Source organism: Cryptomeria japonica, chromosome 6 (assembly GCF_030272615.1).
Source record: "Cryptomeria japonica chromosome 6, Sugi_1.0, whole genome shotgun sequence".
Lineage (NCBI taxonomy): Eukaryota > Viridiplantae > Streptophyta > Pinopsida > Cupressales > Cupressaceae > Cryptomeria > Cryptomeria japonica.
This window is the reverse complement of record NC_081410.1, coordinates 504747517-504772477: the sequence shown is the minus strand read 5'-3', so window position 1 is coordinate 504772477 and position 24961 is coordinate 504747517. Positions and strand designations below refer to the sequence as shown.

The 24961-nt window shown below is 37.1% G+C and overlaps 1 protein-coding gene across 15 annotated transcripts in view; it reads left to right on the top strand.

Annotated features, from left to right (window-relative positions):
- The window catches only part of LOC131052778 (uncharacterized), a 54996-nt gene that overhangs the window by 5562 nt on the left and 24473 nt on the right, over positions 1–24961 (top strand). The window lies entirely within an intron of this gene.

Here is a 24961-nt window from a genome sequence, read left to right as displayed (position 1 = left end):
TAAAATTTGAAAATAGAAAGTAAAACAAAGTACAAACTCAAATATTTTTTTTACTAGATGTTGGACCACCAATTGTCATTAAGCACAATTTCTCTCACTACCTTCCCTTCTTCTGTCTTTGATTCAGCCCACTTTTTTCACTCTTCATAAACCACCATTGATTGAAGAGCATTTTACACCTCCAACATCCTCTCTAGCAAAATAAAATAGCTAGCATATCTAGGCTCAATTGGTTTGAGGAATTCTTTGTTTGAATAAGACTAGAATAGTGCAAGTGAAGTATGGTGATTACATACAACCATTTGTATGTGTCTAGCTTCGGCCACTGCTACCTTCAACCAATCTATTTTGCCAACATCTTTCAAAGCATTATTCAAATCATGTACATAGCATGGAGTCCAAAAAATGTGTTTGTAAGCACTCAACCATCAAACCAGCTAACTTACAAACATGAGCTGAATTTGTCACAACCTGCACAACATTACAAGACAAATTCAGCTCATGTGTCTAGCTTCGGCCACTGCTACCTTCAACCAATCTATTTTGCCAACATCTTTCAAAGCATTATTCAAATCATGTACATAGCATGGAGTCCAAAAAATGTGTTTGTAAGCACTCAACCATCAAACCAGCTAACTTACAAACATGAGCTGAATTTGTCACAACCTGCACAACATTACAAGACAAATTCAGCTCATGTGTCTAGCTTCGGCCACTGCTACCTTCAACCAATCTATTTTGCCAACATCAGCATTATTCAAATCATGTACATAGCATGTAGTCCAAAAAATGTGTTTGTAAGCACTCAACCATCAAACCAGCTAACTTACAAACATGAGCTGAATTTGTCACAGCTTGCACAACATTACAAGACCCAACCTCCTCTATGTCCTTTTTCAAAATGTCAAATTGGTAATCAACATCCTCATGTTTCCGAGAATAATCAATAGCTCTAAGAAAGTATGAACCAACCGGGCATGTAACAGTAATATTAATGAGTGGTCGATGGCAAATATCAGTTCACACATCCATGATAATGGAATAGCCAGTCCTAATCAATGTTTGTCTCATCTCCTCCATCAACACCTTCACCTTGGAATATTGTTTGTCAAGGAGGAAGTATGCAATCCATGTTCTCTAGGGGGAACATAAGAGGGTCCAATTCTCATTGCATTTGTCAAATAGCTTTGAAATAAGGAGACCTTGCCAAAAATTTGGCCACTGAATCATTGACTTGCTCACATTTTTGCAAATTCATTACTCTTACCATTGTATTTTTTTCACATGTAATAGAAGTGGCCTTTCTATTCCCTCTATCACAACTCTCTCCAATTGATACATTGGAATAGTCATATTGATCAATAGATGACCGTTTCTTATTGTGAGTAGTACTAGTGATTTTTGGCTCACTAATTCCAACCAACTTTGCCATTTCAACCTGTTGTTCCAATGTTATATTTTCACAAACTCTAACCCCATGTCCGCTCTTACTCAATAGATGGTTTCTAACCCCAATATATCTCCCACGGTAACCAGTTCTGCAAATATGACGTAGCCAATGCTTGCTGCCCTCTGTATTTTTACCCTTATTGACTGTTGAATTGGTGACAAATTAAAGCAAGGGTTTTTTGGGGTTGAAAGGGCCTTGTGCAAATTTTTGAAGAGAGGGTGAAGGGCATGCAAAACGGTCTTGTGGAGCTTCAATAGAACATGTGTTTGGATTTTCAGAATGAGAAGAAATGTCTATTTTGTTTTCTTTATTTCTTCACTGCCCTCATTCACATTGACATTAGTGAACTGCTGCAAGTGCTCATTGTAATGTCCCTACTAGTTAGAGATCATTAACCTGCAAAACAGATTGTTAGAACACAACTAACATATATATATATATATATATATATATATAATCTAAATTGCAATCTAACGTAAATACTTAATTAACATATTCATAATTTTCATCTAATAAAAAGGATACGAATGCCATACGAAAGTATGTCCTTAGGCGGCCGTTAAGCTCGCCTTCTTGGAACCCCTCGGTCCCAAGCCCTCCAGGAAATCGAAGATGAGTTCGAATCCTGTCTTGGGTGTAACCTCTTACACCCAAGCCACCCAAGGAAGACCCTTGTCTATTCCTTGCCTTAGGTGATGCCTCCATCATCCAAGTCCTCAGAGGGGATCGGCCAGATCCGTTGAGTCCTGTCTTGGGTGTAACCTCTTACACCCAAGCCATCCAAGGAAGACCCTTGTCTATTCCTTGCCTTGGGTGATGCCTCCATCATCCAAGTCCTCAAAGGGGGTTGGCCAGATCCGTCTCTTCTTAGTTGAGTTTTAAACAACCAAGCCATACATTTGCATCTCAGTTTTCAGTTCATAGTCTATCCCTTTGTGTTAACATGGATTCCTAATGTATTCTTTAACTTATATATATCAATGTGCTTTACCATCTTTAACATATGCATTACATTTCATTAAATACCTTTGTATTACATAATCCTTCCTAATGTGTAAACTTGTGTATACAACAATTACATGATTATATCCTTTACCTATATTTAATGACCAGTGAATACTATACATTAATTAATATATATATATTCCCTAGACTACAATTAACTTCATCTATTAATGAACATTACACATTACCCATTAACTAATATTAATGAGTATCACACATTAACTAATAATGATGACATTTCATATTAACTAATATGAACACATTTCGTTTGCAGTAGAAGACTTCTTCTTCCGTTTTCTCTACTTTTCCCCTCCCTTTTTACCCTTACTGCTGCTACCTTATATAACCCGTGAGGGGTTGTGCCCCTCCACGGGCCCCTTCCGCATGAAGGGGTGCGGAAGTAACCCAACCCATATCGGGTTTATTGAAGTCATGTTTTTTTTTGTAATATATATATATTAAATATATTAAATATTATATATTGTTTCCTTTTTAATATATTAAATATTAAATAACATTTCATTTAAATATATTAAATATTACATATCAAAATATATTTAAATATCTTTCCATTCAAATATATATTAATTATTTAAATAACATTTCCTTTATTAAAACAAATTAAATATATTTCCTTTATTTTTCATAGATTACTTATATTATTATTTTAATCATTTATTTACAATAACCTTATTTAATTAATCCATATATTAATATTATTAAGTAATCAGAACCATGAACTACTGAAGGGTGTCCGAGTAGAAGGCTACGTCGTAAATCCCCTTAGAGTGCCCGATATGTCCTTAATCATGATCATTGACTATAGTGTTCTTAAATGGTGGTCCATGCTAAGCACCACCCTTGAACCCTCTATAATAATGTCTTCCAATTACATTCGCAATTTTGTCTCTTTCAGAGACTTCCACAAAATTGAGGAATACTAGCGATGTAATGTCCGATTAAATGTTAATGTCAATTAGTCTAGATGCTATTCTTGTTTGTTGGAGAAACCATATGATTGCTCGTATGTATTCTTTTTACCCATCCTTATCATTTAAAGAATATTATTAGTTATAACTATTAATAAATGTTAATTCAATAATAATATTTAATAATAAATAAATATTAAATATTTATTTGTTGGTAATTATTATATAATTAATAATAATAACTTCTTCATTTAGGGTCTCTCTCTCGTTCTCTCCATATTTATAACGACCCAGGAGGGGACATGACACTCATTTTGTGATATAACAAACTGAAACCAAAACAATTTTTAAGTTTAATAAAACTAGTTACAATTTTAAACCCTCTCTAATAAGCTACAAAAACTTTAAAAAAAAAAGTGAAATAACATATCTTGACTTTGCTGTATGCTCTTTAAAATTTCCTTATTGTTAAGCTTCAACTCAGGCTACCAAGCTTCAAGTTTTCAATTGCAATGTTATTGAGGCTTAAAATTCGTTGCTTTAGTTTGTAGGGGAGGCATCTCCACCTCCCAAATCTCCTTCCCTTCGGTAAAAGTTTAAAAGTAAAACTGAGAATGAACACACAACAATGGAGGCTTAAAGTTCGTTGCTTTAGTTTGTAGGGGAGGCATCTCCACCTCTCAAATCTCCTTCCCTTTGGTAAAAGTTTAAAAGTAAAACTGAGAATGAACACACAACAATGGAGGCAGTGCTGTAACTCTTCTTAATTTTTTTTGTTTTGCTTTGAAAATATGATTTTAGGGCTTATAAGGGGCATGGAGGGTTTGTGGGACCCCCACCCCCTTTACAACCCTAAAAAAAATTAAAAACTCATTCTTTTTTGCTAAAACTGATTCATAGAAATACTTTTCCAGGGGGGATACCTGGCGGTCCTTGGGATGGTCAGGGAATAATTGAGATGGCCTTGATTGTCTTGAGGATGGCTAGGTGTCCTCTTTGTGTTCCTTGATGTCCTCGATTTCGGGGATGCGTTTGGGGATGTTTCCTACGAATGATAGTTTGGGGAAGACGACAAGGGGAAATTCCCAAATGTTGCACAGTCTCGAAAATGCACTAGGGGACGAGGACGGGGGTTTGAGGGGTGGGGACGCATCCGTGTGGAAAACTCCTCGTGGAACACAGATTTAAATCCCCATGCAAGGGAGTTTGAATAGTACAAAATGGTGGTCACTATACTATAATGTTCAAGCATGTTAAATCACCTTCATTAATGTGACAAGGTTTGGAAATTAGGAGGAGGAGGTGGAAAACTGAGAAGCTTTTCACTTTTAATATCAACATTTGCTGCTACTCTTTAGAATCAAATAATATTTGTAGAGAAGAGAAATTGAGCAATACTGAATTCAGCAATCTATCAACTATTGTATTGCTCTCTTTGAAGCAATGCTTAAAATTAATCTCTTGAAAACTTCCCCCAATAAGCTTAACTTCTTCAATGATGCTTTTATGATTCTAATCTTTAAGTCTACTATTGATGTACCCATTAATTATAACTTGAGAACCACCTTCAGTCTCTAGAAGTCAACAATGCACAGATTTTGCTAACATAATACTTTCTAGATGCACAAGTGCTTCAGCTTCAGCTTCAATGTTGGTCTTAAAGCCCAGGAAAAAAGAACCGCCTCCGAGAAACAATCCATTATGGGACCATTATGCCACCCTGCACTTGCCGGCTTGGTGTTGACTTTAGCTATACTATCAAAGTTGAGTTTCAAAGCCCATCCTTTGGAGGAGTTCACTTCTAAATCTCTTGTTCCTACTTTCGGGTACCCCTTTAAGAAGGGGGATAGGGAAATGTTTTTAGTATTTTACTGGTAGGAACCAAAGTCCAATGTGGCAAGTCTCATACTTTGAGTATTTGCCTCATGCTATCATTGTTGCAGTAGTCCCCTATTCCAAGTTGATGACCTTGCTCTTCTTTTACAAGGTCTTCTATTGAATCCCACATTTTGAAAAACTACATCTGGCTTTTGGAGTGGATGACTATCTGTTGACGTGTATTTTGTACACAATCATACACAGAATAAAATACCCAAAGGCATCTTATCCTCTCTTGAATAAAGTCGCTAACTGCTGAAGATATCGCAAGAAGGATCAGTTAGGATGACTCCAATGTTCTTTTTAGTAGGATCTCTACGTGTGGATAAGCACCAGTGGTCGTTGTGATTGCTGTGTCATCAAGGGGCCTTACGTTGCCGAAGATTTTAAACTAAACAAGCTTTTCAAAAAATATCAAAAGGATAGGGTTTGCAAGAGGTCTAATCTAGTCTAACCCTAAGAATGACTCAATGTGGACAAGACTTGGTGAGATTCTACCAACTTCAATATTGCCATAAATTAACAACTCAATTGAAATTGATGCGATCTTCTAAGGTAACAAATGATTTTTCAATACATCAAAGATCAAGGACACTATCACGAAGTTACATATCCAAGATACAACAATGATTGAAGGTTTAAGCGATTCAAATATCTCCAGTCGACCACGCAAGGCGTTCCTACAATCAGCAAGAAGCTAGTGGTTTGGAAAGCGAATCCTACCAAAGGTCAAGTCCAACACTTTGTCCTTCGAATTAACACACTACTTTGATTGAGAATGATTCAAGAAAATTGAACAACCATGAAGATAACCAAGAGAGTTGCAACAAAATACCATAACTTCAATACTTTATTGATCTCAAAGCCATCATGCACAACAATTGTTTGAATTCCTTTCTCAAAGCTCAATCTAACTACAAAAGTAAATTGCTTCTAAACTTTAATCTCTCCCTAATACATCAATAATCTGATCTTCTAATTTTCTCGTTACAAAAATGAAAGAAATGAGGGTATAAATAGCATCCTCAATTACAATGAACGGTCCAGATCAAAATAAGATCAATGGCCAAGATTATGACACCTAAACCCTAATTAGGGTTTGTTACAACCATTACATAACATTTAATGCTTGACCAATGATAAAATTGTATTGCTTGGACACATGTCCTCTCTAGAAATTTCCACCAATGGATAGCTAGGGTAGGTACATCGGAGTTCGTGCCACCTTCTATGGATTAGATACATTGATCCTGGACATTGTTGAGGTGGACCAATCCGACTGGAGGAGTGATGACTAGGATGCCACCTCGTCTGACACTTGTAGCTTGGTAGATATTCAATTTGATGTCGTTGAGAAGCTATCTTTAATTAGCTCTTGTTCTAACTCCTTCTGTCCTTGATTCGCAGGATGATTGATGTACCTCGCCTTGGAAGGCTGGATTGGAAGAGGTTGCCTTGTCAACGCTAGACTGGAGGAGGTTGCCCTTATCTTTTCTTGATCGTCCTTGATGAGACCGTCCTTGATCTGGCTTGATTTTCCTTGAGAAGAGTCTTTCGACTTGTAGATCTTTCGAGCTTGGGAGTCGCCATCTTGATACCTACACAACATTTCATAATAAGTAACAGATTTTGCAATGTATAACTATAGATTAGAGATTAAATTTAGGAAACTTCATGATAAGTCTTTGAGTTATCATTTCCTAAATATGATCGAGCTATTGAAATTCAAAATTTCAAAATTTCAAAATTTAAGGCCATGACGATCAAAATTAAAACAAGGAATCACATCGCCATACCTCTCTTGAGAGCCAACTCTAAAATGCAAAATAAAGAGATTCGCCTAGGCAAAAATCGATGTTTGGAAGATTCCAACGTGATCCTTTTCAAACTAACGTCCACCTTAGCAATTCGCCACCTTTGGGGTCTTTGACGTGATCTTAGCAGGTTCGCTCAACTCCAATCAAACTCGCACTCCCCTTTGATGAAGCTCGCGCCTTCCTTTGAATGGAAATTCGCACCTTGTAATTGATGAAATTCGCTCCACTTGAACACAATTCGCACTTCTCCTTTACTCTCCAAAATCGCATATGAATGAAGGTTTAAATGATGATTTGAAAATGAAATTTTCACCTTCCTTTATAGGCGCTTACCCCCTCCATTACCTCTAGGCCGACTTTTTTTAAAATAAGGCAATTTAAAACAATTTTTAAATAAAAACCAAGGGCCGACTTTGTAAAAATATAAGATTTAAAATTCAAGCGCTCACCCCAATTTAATTTTTTATTTAAAATAATAATTAATTAATTAAATGCCTTCGTTTTTAATTAATTCGATTTTCCAAGAGGCAAAATTAATTAATAAATGCTCATGCGCAAATTTTAAATGCTATTAATTAAATATTCAAATTTTATCGATTTTTTAGCATTTAATAAAATTTAAGAATTGTGTTAGCGCCAAAATTTGGGAGAGGTAAGGGTACAAACCACATCGCTCTGGTCCCTGGGAGAGGGAGAGGAGCGAATTATCATCTTAGTCTTGATTCTTTTGCCTTTTACGTTCAAAATCTCCATCTTCACGTTGAAATTGACATCTTCGACAAGGATCTTGAGCTTGATTGACTTGATTTCGTAGACGAATGCCCTTTGTGACCATTATCGCCCTGGTCCCTGACTGAGGGACAGGAGCGAACTTCCATTTTTAGCTCAAATTTGTGATCTTTGACGTTCACTTCTTGTTTGTCGCCTTCCAAATGACGTTTTTAACCTTATGCATCTTTGTTTTGATGTGATCTTTGGAAGAAAATGAGTGATGTAGTTAATATCGCCCTGGTCCTTGGCTGAGGGACAGGAGCGATCTTGTCTCCTTGCTCTAGTTGATCACCTTTTAACGTTTAACTCCCTCGCATATCATCTTCTCAAGACACCTTAGACTTTGTGCAACCTTGTACGTCCTTGACTTAGCGTGATTTTTGAAAGAACTGGCTAGTATAATGAATATCGCCCTGGTCCTTGGGAGAGGGACAGGAGCGATTCTTGGTATCCTGGGCTCATCCTTGTTCCTATCAACTTGCAATCGCCTTCACAATGTAAAACGGTGTCCTTTGATCCCTCTTGAACACCTGAAATGTGATTATCATTCAAAACTTAAACCTTTATAGAGATTTCGCTCTGGTCCCTGACTGAGGGACAGGAGCGAATTTGGGTATATAGTATAAATCTTTCATCATATTAACTTGCAATTGTCTTCAAGGTTCAAAATGATGCTCTTTACTCCCTTTCGAACACTTAAAATGTGAGTGGCGACTTAAATTTGGACACATTTGAATATTTCGCTCTGGTCCCTGACTGAGGGACAGGAGCGAACTTGAGCATATAGTGCAATTCCTTCATCTTTGGCGGTCCTTGCAACTTCATTCTTCGTCGAGACACCTCAAAACGTCATCGCCACCTTACACCTTGACTTGGAGTGACTTGAATTTGGGTGGAAGGCAAGATAACTAACATTTCGCCCTGGTCCCTGGCTGAGGGACAGGAGCGAATTTTCATTTTCAAGCTCAATCACACTTTGCCAACTTCCAAAATTATCTTCAATGGACTCGTTGTGCCCCCTTTCATTCATCTTTGGCCTGGAGTTCGTTTTAACTTGGCAAGAAATTGATCCAAGGAAGAAATCGCTCTGGTCCCTAACTGAGGGACAGGAGCGCCTAGGCCAATATGGAGTTCATCAGGCGTCTTTCAATCTTCAATTTGGCTTCAACAGGTTCGTTATACCTCCTTTACTTGCTTCAAACTCAAAACTTACTTGATCTTCACTCGAATTTTGCCCTATGAGGAAAATCGCTCTGGTCCTTGGGAGAGGGACGAGAGCTATCATCAAATTTCGCCCTGGTCCCTGACTGAGGGACAGGAGCGAATTAGTTTCTAGGCCAAGTTTTCCTCATGTTAGTGCTTTCAAATTATATTCAACTGATAAAATGCACTTCCTTGGTTCTCCTCAAATCGCGAAATTGTTGAAATCTTGCAAGGACAAGGCAATGCTGGATTTTAAGCTCCGGTCCCTCACTGAGGGACAGGAGCGATTTTTGCTCCTGGCACATTTCCATGCTTGTGAAATTCTTCAAATTATATTCAACGGAAAGAACATGCCTCCCTTTATCACTTCCAATCCGAAATTTGTCTTGATCCTGCAGAGACAGTAAAATTTTGAGAAACAAGCTCTGGTCCTTCACTGAGGGACAGGAGCGATTTTGCTTCCACAGGCCAAAATATCATGATTTCAAGGGTTTAGTCACTTCACAAGGCAACAACAAGACCTTCCCAATGCCCAGAATCAATTATCAAAATTTTCAAAATTTGGTCAAAATCACTCAATCGGACAAATTTGGACTTTGCATTAAAATTTCGACTGAAACTAGACCAACTTGCTTGGCCTCTGGCGAATTCACTTTATTCAAAATTGCATCCTACGGGAGGAAGCTCAAAAGCTCACAAGGCGGACTGGACTCTGGCCTGAAAACGTCAAAACGGGAACCCTAAGGCTTGACCCTAATCCAGACAACTGACACACTAAACCAAAACCCTAAAAAACGAAGAGAAAGGCGAGCAAAACGAGCAAAAAGAGGGGGTCCCCATTTTAATGGGGCGATGTGTGAAATGGTCACAACACTATCTAATATTAATGATAAGAGTCGCCCATCTCAACAATCATCATGCATTTAGCTGTCGTAGAATCATTAGACTGAGAGGCACCGTTAAGCAGAGAGTGGTCTAACATTAACTAGAGTTAAGAGCCAAGCAAGAGTGAGTTGGAGGAGATAGTTGAGAACCCTTTAAAGTTGCCTCAGCTTTGTATTACATGACTTATGATAGCATTTGATCTGTACATGGCTAGAGGAGGGGTGGATTTAAGGCATAATTTTGCATCTTCTTCGTGCCATTAAGGCAATATCTTCCTTCTGTTGATCTAGATTGTTCCTGTTGAACATAGTGGTATGGCATGTTCACAATCACTCCAAAGAAGGAACTTGGGAGTGGGTAGAGTAATGGTTGCCAAGGCATGTTGCTTTGCTTGTTGCCTCACGTATTAACACACCTCCATGTTTAGATTCATCTTAATGCTAGTGAAATTTTATAGATTCTCAGAGCCATTGTAAAGGAAATATGGGCTATGTTACTTGATTCTCCAGAACTGAAAAGGCTTTGGTACTGATCTTGGTTTTGGTTCTCCCCAAAAAAGCCTTTTTGGCAGCATATTTGCAAAGAATTTAACATTTTTGGTTGTTTTTGGGATGAACCTACATCAACGGTCTGTTGAAAGTTAAAAAAAAAGAACTAATTTATCCTAAATAAACTATAATCTATAAACCTAAAGATGTTTTGAATTTTGCAATTTCTAAAAAATGTTTGTTTTATTTTAATTTTAATCACAGACCATATTTGATATAATGGTCATTTTTGTTTTTAATGTATGGATGTTTCCAAGATAAACTGTATATAATGTCCCTAACAAATCAACATTTTTCATACTTGTACCATTCTCTTGGTAACATACTTATCCTTAACATTCATACTAGAGTCACAAGCAATATCATTAAGGATAAGATTCTAGTTGCTTATCCAATATTCTGGATATTTTTCCATACTCTCTAGCCAACTCTATAATCTCCCATGAGAGAGCAATTTTGCCATTTTGTCATTGAGCTTGTTAGCTATCTGCCCCTTATGCATAAAGACTGCCTTTTAAACTGTTGGAACTGATAAAAGGAATGCCATATTTATGTTATGAAGAGATTGATTTTCCCTTGATTTAATGGACTCTAATTTTTCATCTCCGTTGAACTCTTTCTCATCCCGATGATGAATCACGGAGTGTGATTCGAAACGTTGACGATAATTTTTTTTTTGGCACACAATCGAATCCAGAAGCTCTAAAAGAATTATGATATGGATTGTGGAAATCTGATAGCATTAATTAATGGACTCTACATTCACCTTAAGAAGGTTGGTTAATATTTGAGTGTTTTGGAAATATAATTGAAGGTAACCCCAATTTTCTTCAAGAAACAATCTAGGATTCCAAAGGGACAATCCTGGATAATGCTTCCATTTACAGGCCTACTTGTGTTACCATGTGAAGCACAACCTGTTTTAAGCTTAATAAAAGGGAGTTCAGGGGTTTAATAGCTCCAAAATTCTTGCAGCTTATTGCCCATTGGCCTATGCTCCTTTGTCAAGGATGTATGAGGGTTTTTGCATGGTAAAACTAAGGCAATAAATCTTGGGAAGCACAAAGCTAAGTTTATACCAAGTATGGCATACAGGATATTGATATTTGGTGGCTGCTTTGGGTATTTATTATATCAGAGTGGCAAATAGTTTGGTACCTATTGTGCAAAATTATAATTTGTTAAAGTGGTTGAAATTCTAAAATAATTTTTTAGAAAGAACATGGAATCTATGATATATTGATTACACTTACACTTGCCACTTCTTGGCTTGTCGAAAAGGCTTTTATGAGCAGTTATTGACATGACTATGTTTTTGAAAGTTTTGGTTCCTTATTAATGTCTACCTATTGTTATGCTGCTTTCATTTTTTAGAATTTGCTGGTAGAGACAGAAGATCAGTGTGCATGAGTTTTCTAGATAAAGGATAAGACATGTATTACTTTATCATTGCAAATGATTGTTAAATTCTTTTGTTGCAAGTTCATCCACAAATCCCTGTAGGGGGGTCAAGAAACTATACCTGAAACGTCTTAAACAAAAGAGGATAGAACACAGTTTGAGTTTGTATATACCATGTAAATTGTTGACCTGTTGAAATTTCAGAACTTTATCTTATGTACTCATTTACTGATTTTTGGGGTTCTCGAGTGATTATTCACTGAGTAACTGATTATGAGTCTTTGGGAATCAACTGCATGGCTTTATGAACCATAATTAGTAAGGCTATTCTATTGCTACCTCTCAAACATGAATCTTACTTTGTAAGCATGCAATTTTCTCAACATTTGCTTAGAAGATGGTAAATTCTTTTGCTAGAAATAAGGTTTTCAAGTGTTTAAACTGATTAGAGATAGTTGGAAACAAATGAAAGAACAAAACAAGAAGTGATTGTGAAACATCACGAGAAGCAGAGTACAAACACATGGGATTGCCTTAGAGAATGCAATGTGGGAAGAAACTCAAAAGAGTTAGGCAATTAGACCTCGAGGCATTATCTCTGCTACAATCACAAGTGTTTGGCCTTATTGAGGTCTTCAAGGACACCAATTTGGAAAGTGACAGTCTTACCATTTGCACCGCTTTTTAACTGTCTCAAAAATACACCATTCTACTGCATTTAACTCTCTATGCCCTAAAGAAAGAAGAACTAATTGATTTTTCTCACTTAGCTTCAACTAGACTCAATAGGATTGCTTCTAAATTCTTACAATGATCTAGAGGGTTATATATATACAATTATAATACTTAATGCTTAAAACAAAAGCCACAAAACTAGAAAATACTGTTAGGGTTTACTCAGATTGGAGCAATAAACAATATTAATTATAATGCAGAATAAAAAAGACATAAAATAATAATTCACAATAAAACAAATTTAATGTGGCTCACCCAATGCTGGCTACATCCACAGAGAAACAGCTGCCCACTTTCTTTTTATTATCCAATGAAGAGCAAATTGCAATCTGATAGCTTTTTACATTCTACAGCCACTTATTTATCAAGTGTTTTTGGTGGTTTGCAAAGGTCAGTTTACATACCAAAATAAAAATTTACTCCTTTATTAAGTAATGGGCAATTTTTGCTTCAGGGGCACTGCCCCTAGCAGCCCCTGTTGGGGGCATTACTCTCAAATCCCTACCATGGGCTTTGTTGACGTGCATTTTGTGACCATGCGCAACACAGAATAAAGTTTGCCAACAGTCACTTTACTTTTTCTTGATCAAAGTCTAATTGTATGCTAAGATCGTGATAAGTTCAAACAATTAACTCCAAGGTTCCGATTATGCAATGGATGTGACTCAGTTGGCTTGATGTGATATCTCGGTAATCCAAGGGGACTTACGCACACTTAAAGAAGAGATAACAATTTTACGACTTTCAAGGAATTTGATCACGAATGATTTGTCAATGAAAAACGTTTTTTTTTGTATTTTTGATTTGAAAATGTGGAAAGTAAAATGGGAGAGGGTTTAGGGAAGCTATGCTAAATCTAAGAACAAAGGAGACAATGATTGCTTGAGTGAAACCAACCACACTTTGCTTCGTCAACTTCGTAGAACTATGCAAAGGCGGTGCAATCTTCAAACGATGTGCAAGAGATTTTCACAACACCAATGAACACCATCAACAAACAGTGCTCATCTGATGAGTGAAGTTAAACTTTCACATAAAAAAGGCTCAGACTAACCTTGCACTGTTAATAACAATCAGCTATTAACAAAAGGTATGAGCAAAGATTTCACTACAAACAATATCATCAATACCGTTCATCTAAATGCTGAAAATAAATCTACTCTAAGTGAGGAAAGCAAGACCATGCAAGCTACAAAACATGACTAGTATACACCATCAAAAGAACAATGTATTATAGTTTACTTCTGCAATAGCTCATCACAACAATCTTAGACTATCTCTCCTCCCTTTACGAATGAGGGGATCACCCCTTTATATAGGCCTCAAGCCTTGATTACATGCAAACCCTAATTAGGGTTTGACCCAAAAGATTCCACATAAAAGATGCAACAAGCTAGGAATAAACAATAAATGCCCATCATGCCCACTTACAATAAATTCTTTTCTGCCCCCCAAAATGGTGTCCATTGTGCATTAAATGCACCATTCTCCATCAAATTCGCCTAGCTTGCAATAAATATTCCACCATGCAAAATCGCCCATAATGTCATGAAAGCTCTATCATCTCATAAATATTCCAGCCATGCATGCACCATTATGTCAAAAGATTCTCGTCCAGAAATGGACGTCCATTATCTTGCTCATTAATAGCATATGCAATGAACCTGGTGACGACAACCTCCAATTATCCTACGGAGACACTTGGCATGCTTTCCATCCTGAATTCCATCAAGGCAATTTCTTCTTTGCACTTGGAGAAAAACTTCTCCCATTCTGTGGCCATTTCCCAAGTCTTTCGCATTATGCTGGAAAATAAGGAAACATTTTCTAGATGTGCCTTGGAAAATGATTCCACTAAAAAATACTCATGCAATCTGTCCCTTAGGAAGTCTACTATCAATTCTCCCTCAACTAGCCTTCTTGCGAATAATGCCTCAACCCTGTTGAGGATTTCCTCTCGTACCTTCTTGATTGAGTCCTTCAAAGTCATAGACTCCATGCTGAATTTTTCAAAAGATTCCCTTCTAGTGCAGATGACATAAAGCCACCGTGGGAAATCATAGATTTCATTCTCCTGGACCACTTTTCCATCTATCAGTGTCTGCCTAGGAACTTTCATTAATGCTTTGAGTTGCGAAATAGTTAAATCTTGATAAATGTGCACATCCTCCCATCAACTATCCACAACTTCCAACCTGTTCAGGATTGCATGAATTTTGGAGTGAAGGCGAGCCAAGTTCTCCCTGAATCCTCCAGCTGAAGTGAAAACACCTTCCGCCCACTCCTTAGAGCATTGAGCTCTTTTCCTAACTTCTTCAACGTCATTAATGGATTCTTTAGGAAGAGAGGAAGGAAGAACAAAGAATGGGTCTTCCTCTTTGAGTGTCTTCCTCTTTGAGTGGATGTTTGAAACTCCGCACATATTCACACAATGCTCGGTTTTCACTCTTCAGCCTCTTGCACTTCTCTTTCATCTTCTTCATTTTCTCTTTCATGGCCAAGGAAGATTTTTCAAAATCTTCCACTACCTGTGTCGTGGATGCACGCCCCAAATTGACTTCTCTGGTCACATATTCATCGGCCGTGATCTCATTTTTGCCTTTGTCTATTGTAGACCCAGCCAAGTGCAACTTTCTGAATCTAGACTCATCCCTTGTAATCTTTGAAAATTTCCTGGCTGCCTTCTTCTCTACCGGTTTATCCATCCTACTCAAAAGTCTTTCTAGTTCTTGCGAGGGATCCATTTCCTCTACCGACACTCTTCTCATTTCTTTCCCTAAGCCAATCAGGAGCAGTTGCCGTCTGATCCCCAACTTCCATATGTACTTGCTCTTGTGAAACTTCCTCCATGTCTTCGAGAATTGTATTAATGAAAGCATCCTGGTCTCATTGCTCTGGCCTGTGAGGAAGCTCTTGCCTTTGAATTCTCGACTGAACAGGCTCGTGAGAAGTGTCAACGTTAAGCAAGTCTTGTGCTGGGATATCACCAAGAAAATTATCCAGAGGCTGATTTCGTGGAATCTCCTGTGCAAACATCTCCACTTCCTGCACACTGGAGGAACTAGCCGGCGATTGTGCCTCTTCTACCCTTGGCCTCTTCTGTTGAGGCTCTTCCAGTTGAACTTTTGGCTAGACTTGAGGTTGGGCATCTTTCCTCTTCTTTGTTTTGGACTTCTTAGGAACATTCATTTCTTTACTATGTCCAGCTCCTTCTTGCTGGATTTCTCCTTCTTTAGCTAGGGCTTGAGATGATCCTTCTGTGGTGTCACTATGGGAATCCATATTCCCCATCAACTAGTAACTAAGGCGAACATTTCCATCTTTCAGTGTCCTGATGTGCCGGTCCACCCAATGTCAGGTAAATTTTAGAACTGGCCAAGCCAAAATATCTAAATCATCAATTTTAGGTTTTAACCAATTTGGAGCCTGGATAGGTGTATCCTTCAACTTTTCAAATCCTGGCTGTATCACATCTTGATCTTCCTTCACCCGATCTGGCACTTGAATAATTTTACCAATTCGGATCATGTCAAGGGGCAATTTGGAAAACATTCTTTTCCCGATCTCAAGATCATCCTTGGCATTTGCCCAAAAATTTTCCAAGTGAAATTTGTGTGTGAACTTTATTCTGGCGACCATCCTGATTTTGTTATATGGATCAAAGTAGGATCTGGTCGTATGGAATGCCAAGTGATAAAATGCCAATTCTTCCATAGACTTTTCAGCCGCTGCCAATGACAGACACAATTCCACATAGTTTGGTCGCCTACGACAATAGGGAATTTAATGGACAACTTCCTTTTCTTCTTCTGAATCATGTCATAAGTTGTCAATTGTCTGGTGAGTTCCAACAATACCATTTTATCCGAGGGATACCTTGGTAATTTGTATGGCTGAAAGGAAAATCCTTGGACCCGAATATAAGTAAAATTTGAAAATTGAATGTACAAGGCTCCAAATTTCTGTATCAGTGCCTTGGCCTCAGGCGATACTCTTGTGTGAAGTTCACCCTGCAATAGTTTGGTTAAATACATTGTGAACGTATCATTCACCAGCTTGAAAGAATTAGTGCTATACAGGTGCAATTGGGGAGAGCATTCGTGGACTTTAAACTACCTTGGTCCACATCCCATAGGTCCTTTTCTTGGTAAGCCATCGAAGCTGCCCATCCTTGCCAGCGAATAAATCACTTACGAGCTCATGTAAAAGGACTGGGTATGCTTCTCCTTCAGATTCTTCAGCTGTTCATGCACATAATGGCTTATCAATCTCGCCCAATTGGCATTCATAACTTTGCCAATGAAGAAGAACATCCAAGTCTCAAATGTGAAGACATGCAGACATCCCATTATCCTATTTAACATCATTACAAGGTCCGCATATTCTTGCTTGAAGTCAAAATTAGTGATCTGTTTAGGCATCTTAGAAATATGGGGTCTTGACTTTTGCATCCAAGTCTTGTTAATAATCTCATCACATCTTTCAACACCAGCCTCATATACTGCTGCTGCCCTATCCTTGAGTCTGTTAGTCATGGAATGATAAGCCGAAATTCCAAAAGTTTCTCCAATAGCTTTGGCGGTCAAGTTAGCCAAAAGCTTGCCATCTGATGTCAAAATCAATTCTAAACATTGAATGGTTGGAGGGAAGCCTGCAGTTGAGACAATTCCGCTCTTGACAAATTTAATAGTAGTAGGTGATGGAGCACGTCTAATCTTTCCAAAAATCCTGTGCTTGAAAACTCCTAGTTGGAAAGTTCCCAAGTTGGTGTCACTGATTTCCTTCCACTTGGAAATAATCTTGGACTCTGAAAGGAATCCCTTCATCTCGTTCTTGATCTGTGCTTGCTGGGAAGTAGCTGCAATCTTGACGGATTCTGCCATTCCTACAAAACAAACTAAATTAACATTAAAATCATCGTAAGGAATTAAATAAAATTATGGAGAAGAAGTCCTTGGTTGATAAATTCCTAATTCGGAATAAAATAGAACCTCCGCGAACAAGAGCCTCTTGGAAAATAAATAAATCCTTCGAATCTGATTTTTCTCCACTTCTCTCTGACTTCAAATTTCTCCAAATCGCGTGTGAGAAATGAATTGAAATTCATCGTTTAAATAGAATTTCTTCACCAAGTTGCTAAGTTGGCGAGGGGTTAAACATAGCAGTTGCATGTAAAATGTGTCATACTTTCCTTGACAACTTGCCATGCAAAATGGGTCCCGCTGTTAATGTTGAGTTCAAAAAATGGAATTTTCCATTGTTCCTTAAGTCGTGCGTCATAAATTTGGAATATCCCTCTTGCATGTTGCCAACTCACCCGATTGTGAGAATTTTTCCATTTTGAATTCAAAAGGATATCTTTGAAAGATTTTTTTTTATTCACTTAGAATTTCTTTGACAATTTTATTCATTTGGAAAGAATTCTTGGAGAGAGAAAATTCCTGGAGAGAGAATTTTATTTGGGAAGAATTTTTTGTGCTTTTTGAACTCATGTCCTGAGGGAGATTTTTCATCAATTTTCAAAATTTCCTATTTTTAGAAATTTTTTCAAATTCTAGTTTTGGAGTTTAGGAGAGAAATTTTCCTAACTTGACCAATTTTGTCTTTGCCTCGAAATTTCTTCAACTTTTGGGCGAATTTTTTTTCTGAGAAGGATATTTTGAACTTCTTCCCTGAGGGGATTTTCCTTTCCTCCTTATCCTTGACTTAATTTCCATGCCCCTCTTTTCAGCTTCTTTCTTGGGTGTGGATTGACCTTGTGGAGGAAAAATCATGCTTGGAGAGAATTCCTTCCTTACCCTTGCTTCAACGTGTATTTTTTGCCTTGGGCGTGGAATCTACCTCATGGAGGAATTTGTCTTGGGAAGGAGAAATCCTTTATCACCTTGCTCTAGCGCTCCTACTAGGACTTGGGCGTTGTTTTGCTCATGAGGAGGAATTTGATGCCGAGGAGAAATTCCTCTTGACCCCAGTTTTGGCGCTCTCTTACTTGACTTGGGCGCTGTTTCCATGTGGTCAAGGAATTTTGGTCAAGGAGGAAAATTCCTCTTGACCCTCAGTTTGGCGCTCCCTTACTTGACCTGGGCGTTGATTTGATAGTGTGGAGGAAAATTCCTCCGCAACCCCATTTTAGCGCCCATCTCCCATGCTTGAGCGCTAGATTGACCATTTGCAGGAATTTTGGTCATGGAGGATTTTTCCTCCATGACCCCATTTCGGCACCCATGCACATGTGGAAATACATTCTGCCATGGCAAGGATTTCCTTGGACTTCGCTAGACTTGGCCATTTTTGCTCATTTCCGGATTGGGATGCCATTTTAGGATTGAAGTTATTTTCTTTGCCTTGGAAGATTTTTCAAAGCCTTTCCACTTTTGGAATGAATTCCACACTTAGCCATTCTTGATCAATTGTCTGCTTTTTCAAACTTTTTGGATTTAGGCAAATATTTAGGAATGTTCAGTCTTCAGTGTCGGGACCCCTGCCAGTGAAGAACCTACCAAAAATAGACTTACTAATAATAGTAAGTTCTTCAAAATGTCAAAATTAGGGCAAACCAGGTTAGGATGACACTTACTAAAAATAGAATTTGCTAAAAATAGTAAGTTTGATTTTTGGCAAAATAAAGACAATCCAGGAGGCAGTGAAATCCCTAAAAAATAGGAACTTTCTAAAAATAGAAAGTTGTTCAGAATTTGCTCAAATTTCACTGGTAGGTTCCTTGAAGGATCTTGATTTCAAAGCAATGTTTAGTTTTTTCAAAACCCTAAGGAAAAGGCCTCAAACGACTTGCAGACTTGATCAAATTCACCCAAAACACTTGCAAACCAAGGAGATTGAAGAGACTTCTGCGAAAAGGCCCAAAGAACCAAAACCAAAAGACCAAGAGGACCTAAAAAGTAGGGGGTCCCCATTTGGAATGGGATGATGTGTGATAGGTCACAACAGGCTCCAACCCTGGGCTCCCATTAATTGATATGAGGGGAAAACTCAGTTGACAAAGTCATCAAAATTTAAGCTTGGTAGCATGATTAGTTGCCATGTACCATAAAAAATCATTGGAAGTCTCCTTACATGTTTAATTCTCTTTATTAAAACTGCTAGATCAGACATGACAAATTTGCCACTTATAGGCCTAACTGTCACTTTCAGTGTCTGGCAGTTCCACAACAGTCACCTACTGCATCTGACAGTTGTGTCATTTGCAGAATTGCCTCTGTTTTCCCATTGTTTTTTCTTTGAACTAGTTTCAACTTTCAACTTGACCTTGAGTTGCCTGAGTCACTTTATCCTTTTTAGACTTATGCACAACTATCATTCTTCACTCTTAGTTGAATTTGATTGTTTTAGAGTGTTTCCGAGTTGTATTTTAGTCAGTTTTACTAATAATGAGGATAGTGGCTTAGTTGATTTTACAATCTTTCGTTATCTGATTTGGGTTTCATGTCCGCAATTAGGAGGGTCTTTTGGTCCCTTAAAACTTGGGACTCAAGAAATGAGGAAACATTTCCTGCTTCTGAAAATATCACTTGATTTTACTTTGCAATTGTCGTTTTTAACCAATTTGCCAACTTGCTTGCTTTCCTCTCCTACATGTTCTCACCAGTTTTTGCAAAGCATATCCATGTTCAGCTCTTCTTGAGCATTTGGAGTACGGTCTTGGTCTTGTATGGCACGTGATAAAAGACTCTCTTCATAGAAGGCTTAGAGAGAGACAGGTTCTTGACTTTCACACTTGAAGATATTTTTCTATAAATAACAAGTTCAATCTGAAAGCATTAAGTGCCCATATGTGCAAAGAATTCAAATGGACCATACCTAAGTGGTTTTCAATTTCTTCACCTTACTTTGGGGTCACTTTTTGCCCCTTACTTGGAACTTGTGGTCAACCTACTTGTCATTGCTGGCTTTGTACTTAGCTTGAGGCTCTTTCAACTTCTCTTGCACTTGGAGGATAAAATTTAATTTTTTAATTAAAGCTGAGGGAAAAAGGTAAATGATGAATAAAACAAATAATATATAATTGGTTAGGATGGGGTAGAGCCAAGTGTGGTTGAGTATGAGCAAATTTAGGTGTCTACAAGTTAATGAGTTTTGGATAGCTGAAAAACAACCGCCTACTAAGGTTCTATGTTTTGAACATATTCCTAACTTGGATTAATATATTCTTGTTTGCCCTTGTTCATTACTCTCACAATGCTACATTGTGAAACATATTACCATATTACATGCCAGACTAATTTCAATATGTAAATTCACTTCCATGAACTTATAACATTCTTTCCAAGGGGCCATCAAACCTTTTGTTCCTTTCTTGATGTTACAAAATTTTGGGCTCTTGACATGTGCTTGTTTGAAAATTTATTTTCAATTTTGATGTTGCTTACCTTATCCATTTTGTTTCATTACATCAGCCGAAATTCCTCTGTGACAAATATAATTCTTGATTTCATAACATGGATTAATATGTGACTCTCACTTTGCTAAGCTGTTAACCTTTTTTAATGCAAAAATCCATTCATATATGTGAACTCACTTTCATGAACATCAAACATCCTTTCAAAGGGGCCATCCAATCTTTTCTCCTTTTTTGATGTTACAAAATTGTGGTTTTTTGACATGTGCTTGTTTGGAAAAAATGTTCTCAATTTGGAGTTGCATGCCTTAACTTTTATTTTGGTTTATGAGCCACTAATTCCTGTGTGGCATAAATCCTCTATTGCAAGGGTCTTTGATCATCTAACAACTTTACATTAGGCTCTTTAATTTGTGTATTTTGGTGCATTGGTATATATTAATTAACACATTCATTCTATCTGATTAGCCTTCTCCCAAATTCGTTGGTTTTGTGACATGCCTTGTAAGAGAAATAACATTGTTTTGGAATTTATTGTTCTTGAGGGCTGAGGCTATTGTTGAAGGAGAACTAGTAGGCATGAAAAAATAATAAATATGAAACTGTCACTGAATCTGTGTGCCAAGCCGGTGGATCTGGTTTCATTTTGATCCGATTCAAGAAATAGTTTGGTGCGGTAGGGATTTGTTTCATGTAATGTGGCTGGCTATAAATTCCTCAAGGAAGTTTGATAATCAAGAGTTTCATTCCCATCCCAAATGGTACTACTGCAGAATGGAACAAACGAACAATATTCTGATTCAACTTACGGGTTGGAACGACTATATATGGATAGTGAGCTGTGGCTGATGACAACCACAAATCGATAGATTGGTGTGTGTGACCATAGGATTGAGGCAAATGACTCCATATTGTAGATATTGAGCTGATAGCCTATAGTGGGGACAATGGTAGTTTTGTCTGCTCAACCAAAACCATTTCAACATTATATTATTATACTTATAATACTGATATTTATATATTTTAGTATTATGAGATAATATTTCTATTAGTATATTAATTATTATAATAATATTATTATTATATTGATATTAAATTATTTATATATTATAAATTATAATCTTATATTATATTATTAATATTTGCAAATTATAATATTATATTTATTTATATATTACCATAGAAATATTTTTTAAATTAATTAGTTTATTATGATATTATATTATATTATAATTTTATTTATATTTTATATTGTTTATAAGTATTTCTCTATATAAAAATACTAAGAAATATGTATGTTATTTCTGCTTCATATGTACACACACACACACACACACACACACACTAAGATACCGGTTCTTGGCAAAATGGGCTGGGTTCGGGTCCTGGTTCTTGCCCGGTCCTAGTTCTCCCCGGGTTCTCCCTGGGTTCCACCTGGGTCCTGCCCAGGTGGGTGGGTTCTGTGTGGGTCAGAACCTAGCCACCTGGGCAGAACCCGGGCAGACCTGGGAGAACCAAGGCCCTCGGGTTCCCAAAAATGGGGCCCACGGGTCATAAAAACACAAAAATCAATAAAAAACACCTTTTTAAATATTTTTTAACATCTAAATCCTAATTTCGCCCCTTATGATACATGAAATGCATCAAAACATATATATAATTTTGAAGTTTGAACATATATATATATATATATGTACGGACATACCCGTACCCAAGATTTTTTTTTGTTTTGTTTTGCCGAATCCTCGAATCCGTACCTGTACCTGTACCCGAACAGTAACTTAGTGTATTTATATATTTGTGATACACACACATATAAATATGTTTCTCTCTCTCTCTCTCTCACACACACACACACACAACACACACACACACACACACACATATATATATATATATATATATATGCACACACACATTTGCGTTTTTAATTTTTTTTAAACCCAAAATGAACCCAAACCCCCAAAAGAGTTTGCCGAATCCATGAATTAAATCTGTGAACCCAAACCAGAATTCAAACCAGAATCAGCAACATAGATAAGAAACAATGAAAAGAATCAGTTTTGGAAAAGAGAGGCCTCTATTTGTGTAGGTAGGTTGGTAGAAAAGAACACATTTACTTAATGAGATCAGCATCCTTATGTTTGTGACATGCCTTGAAAGATGAAAATCATCATTTTCACATTTAGTGTTCTTGGGACTGAGCCAATTATTGAGAAGAACTAGAAGGTATTAATAAATTTGAACTTTGAAACCATAAAATATGAAAAAAAGAAAAAACAAAACAAAACAAAACAAAAAAACTATCAACTTTGCAAAAGTAAGCCCTCAAACTTTTGCAGGTATGTTGGTACAAACTATCACATACTTTATATGAGATCAACTTCCTTATTTTTGTGACTTGTCTCGAAAGAGGAAAATTATCATTTTGACATTTATTGCTTTTGGGGTTGAGGTACTTGTTGAAGCAGAATGAGATGTCACAGAAATATGATGCAATAAAATTCTCTTCTGTTCTGTAATAAGTGGGGCATCGGAAGTGAGTAGTAATAAATTATTGAGGAGAACTAGAAGGTATTAATAAATTTGAACATTGAAACCATAAACAAACAAACAAAAAAAAAACCAATCAATTTTCCAAAAGTAAGCCCTCAAACTTTTGCAGGTGTGTTGGTACAAACTATCACATTCTTTATATGAGATCAACTTCCTTATTTTTGTGACTTGTCTTGAAAGAGGAAAATTATCATTTTGACATTTATTGCTTTTGGGGTTGAGGTACTTGTTGAAGTAGAATGAGATGTCACAGATAAATATGATGCAATAAAATGATTATCTGTTTTGTGAAAAGTGGGCCATTGCAAGTGAGTTGTAATTTCCTCCCAAACTACTTGGTTTTGTGACATGCCTCTTAAAACGAAAATCATCAGATTTATAATTTTCTATCAAGGCGGTCGTAATTCTTGAAGAACTAGAAGGTATGGATAGCTATGAAGAAATAAAAGTTAAAATGAGATATGACTCATATTTTATGTTCTGCAGTACTGCCAAATACTCTCTAGAGGTCTGTGGTACATCCAAGGACCAATATTGTCAATCCGTCTTACCAGACGCTGCACATACCTTTCCAGGAGGGCAGGGCAATGTGGGGAGATCATTCGTGGTGCTATCTGAGCATGAACCAAATATTTGGCTTTCAACGCTGACTTTGTTAGGCTTCTAGACACCTATAGATTGAATCACTAAGTTCTACTCACAGCATGCAGCTTTGCCAAGTGCCAGCAATGTTTTTCCCTTTGTCTTTGGGGGCCAATCCCCCCATATGACTTGAGGTTTCCCTTCATGGGTTGGGGCAGTGCCCCACAAGTGAGATTAGATTGCAACATTGGCACCATTCAATCTAATTGGTTTCTTAATTTTTAGCCTTTGTAGATAAATAATGTTATGTAAACATATTTGCATCTCCAGATAACATATGATAGACATTGAATATCATGAGGATAGATGTAAGTGGAAGAAGACAACAATATATCTTCCTTGAGATTAAGCCATGTACTGAATGCAGCTGCTAATAAGTATTTTTATTCCAATTATATTATCTTTCCTATGTGTCTTTCTCTGATTAATAATTACCATCTTTGATTTATTGTTGGATTTTGCTTCTGTATAACTATATAACATCAAGATTCTCATAGTTCTAATTCCAGAGTGATGTTCTTTAGATATTTCTTGGGGTCTGGATCAGTCTTGTTGCTTCCATCTCCTTGAGCACTGAAGTATATTCTCTTTGCTTCTAACTCTGTTGTAGTTTTAACAACTCCTCTCTGTATCACGTATCTATTGGCTACAAATATTCTCTCCTTAGTGCCCAAAATTTTGGTTTTCTTGCAAAAATTTTCACAACTTGTTACTTGATTTTCAATTGTTAGTGACGAGGAAACAAGATTGTAGGCTGTGGGTATCTTATAGTTATTTAGGATAAC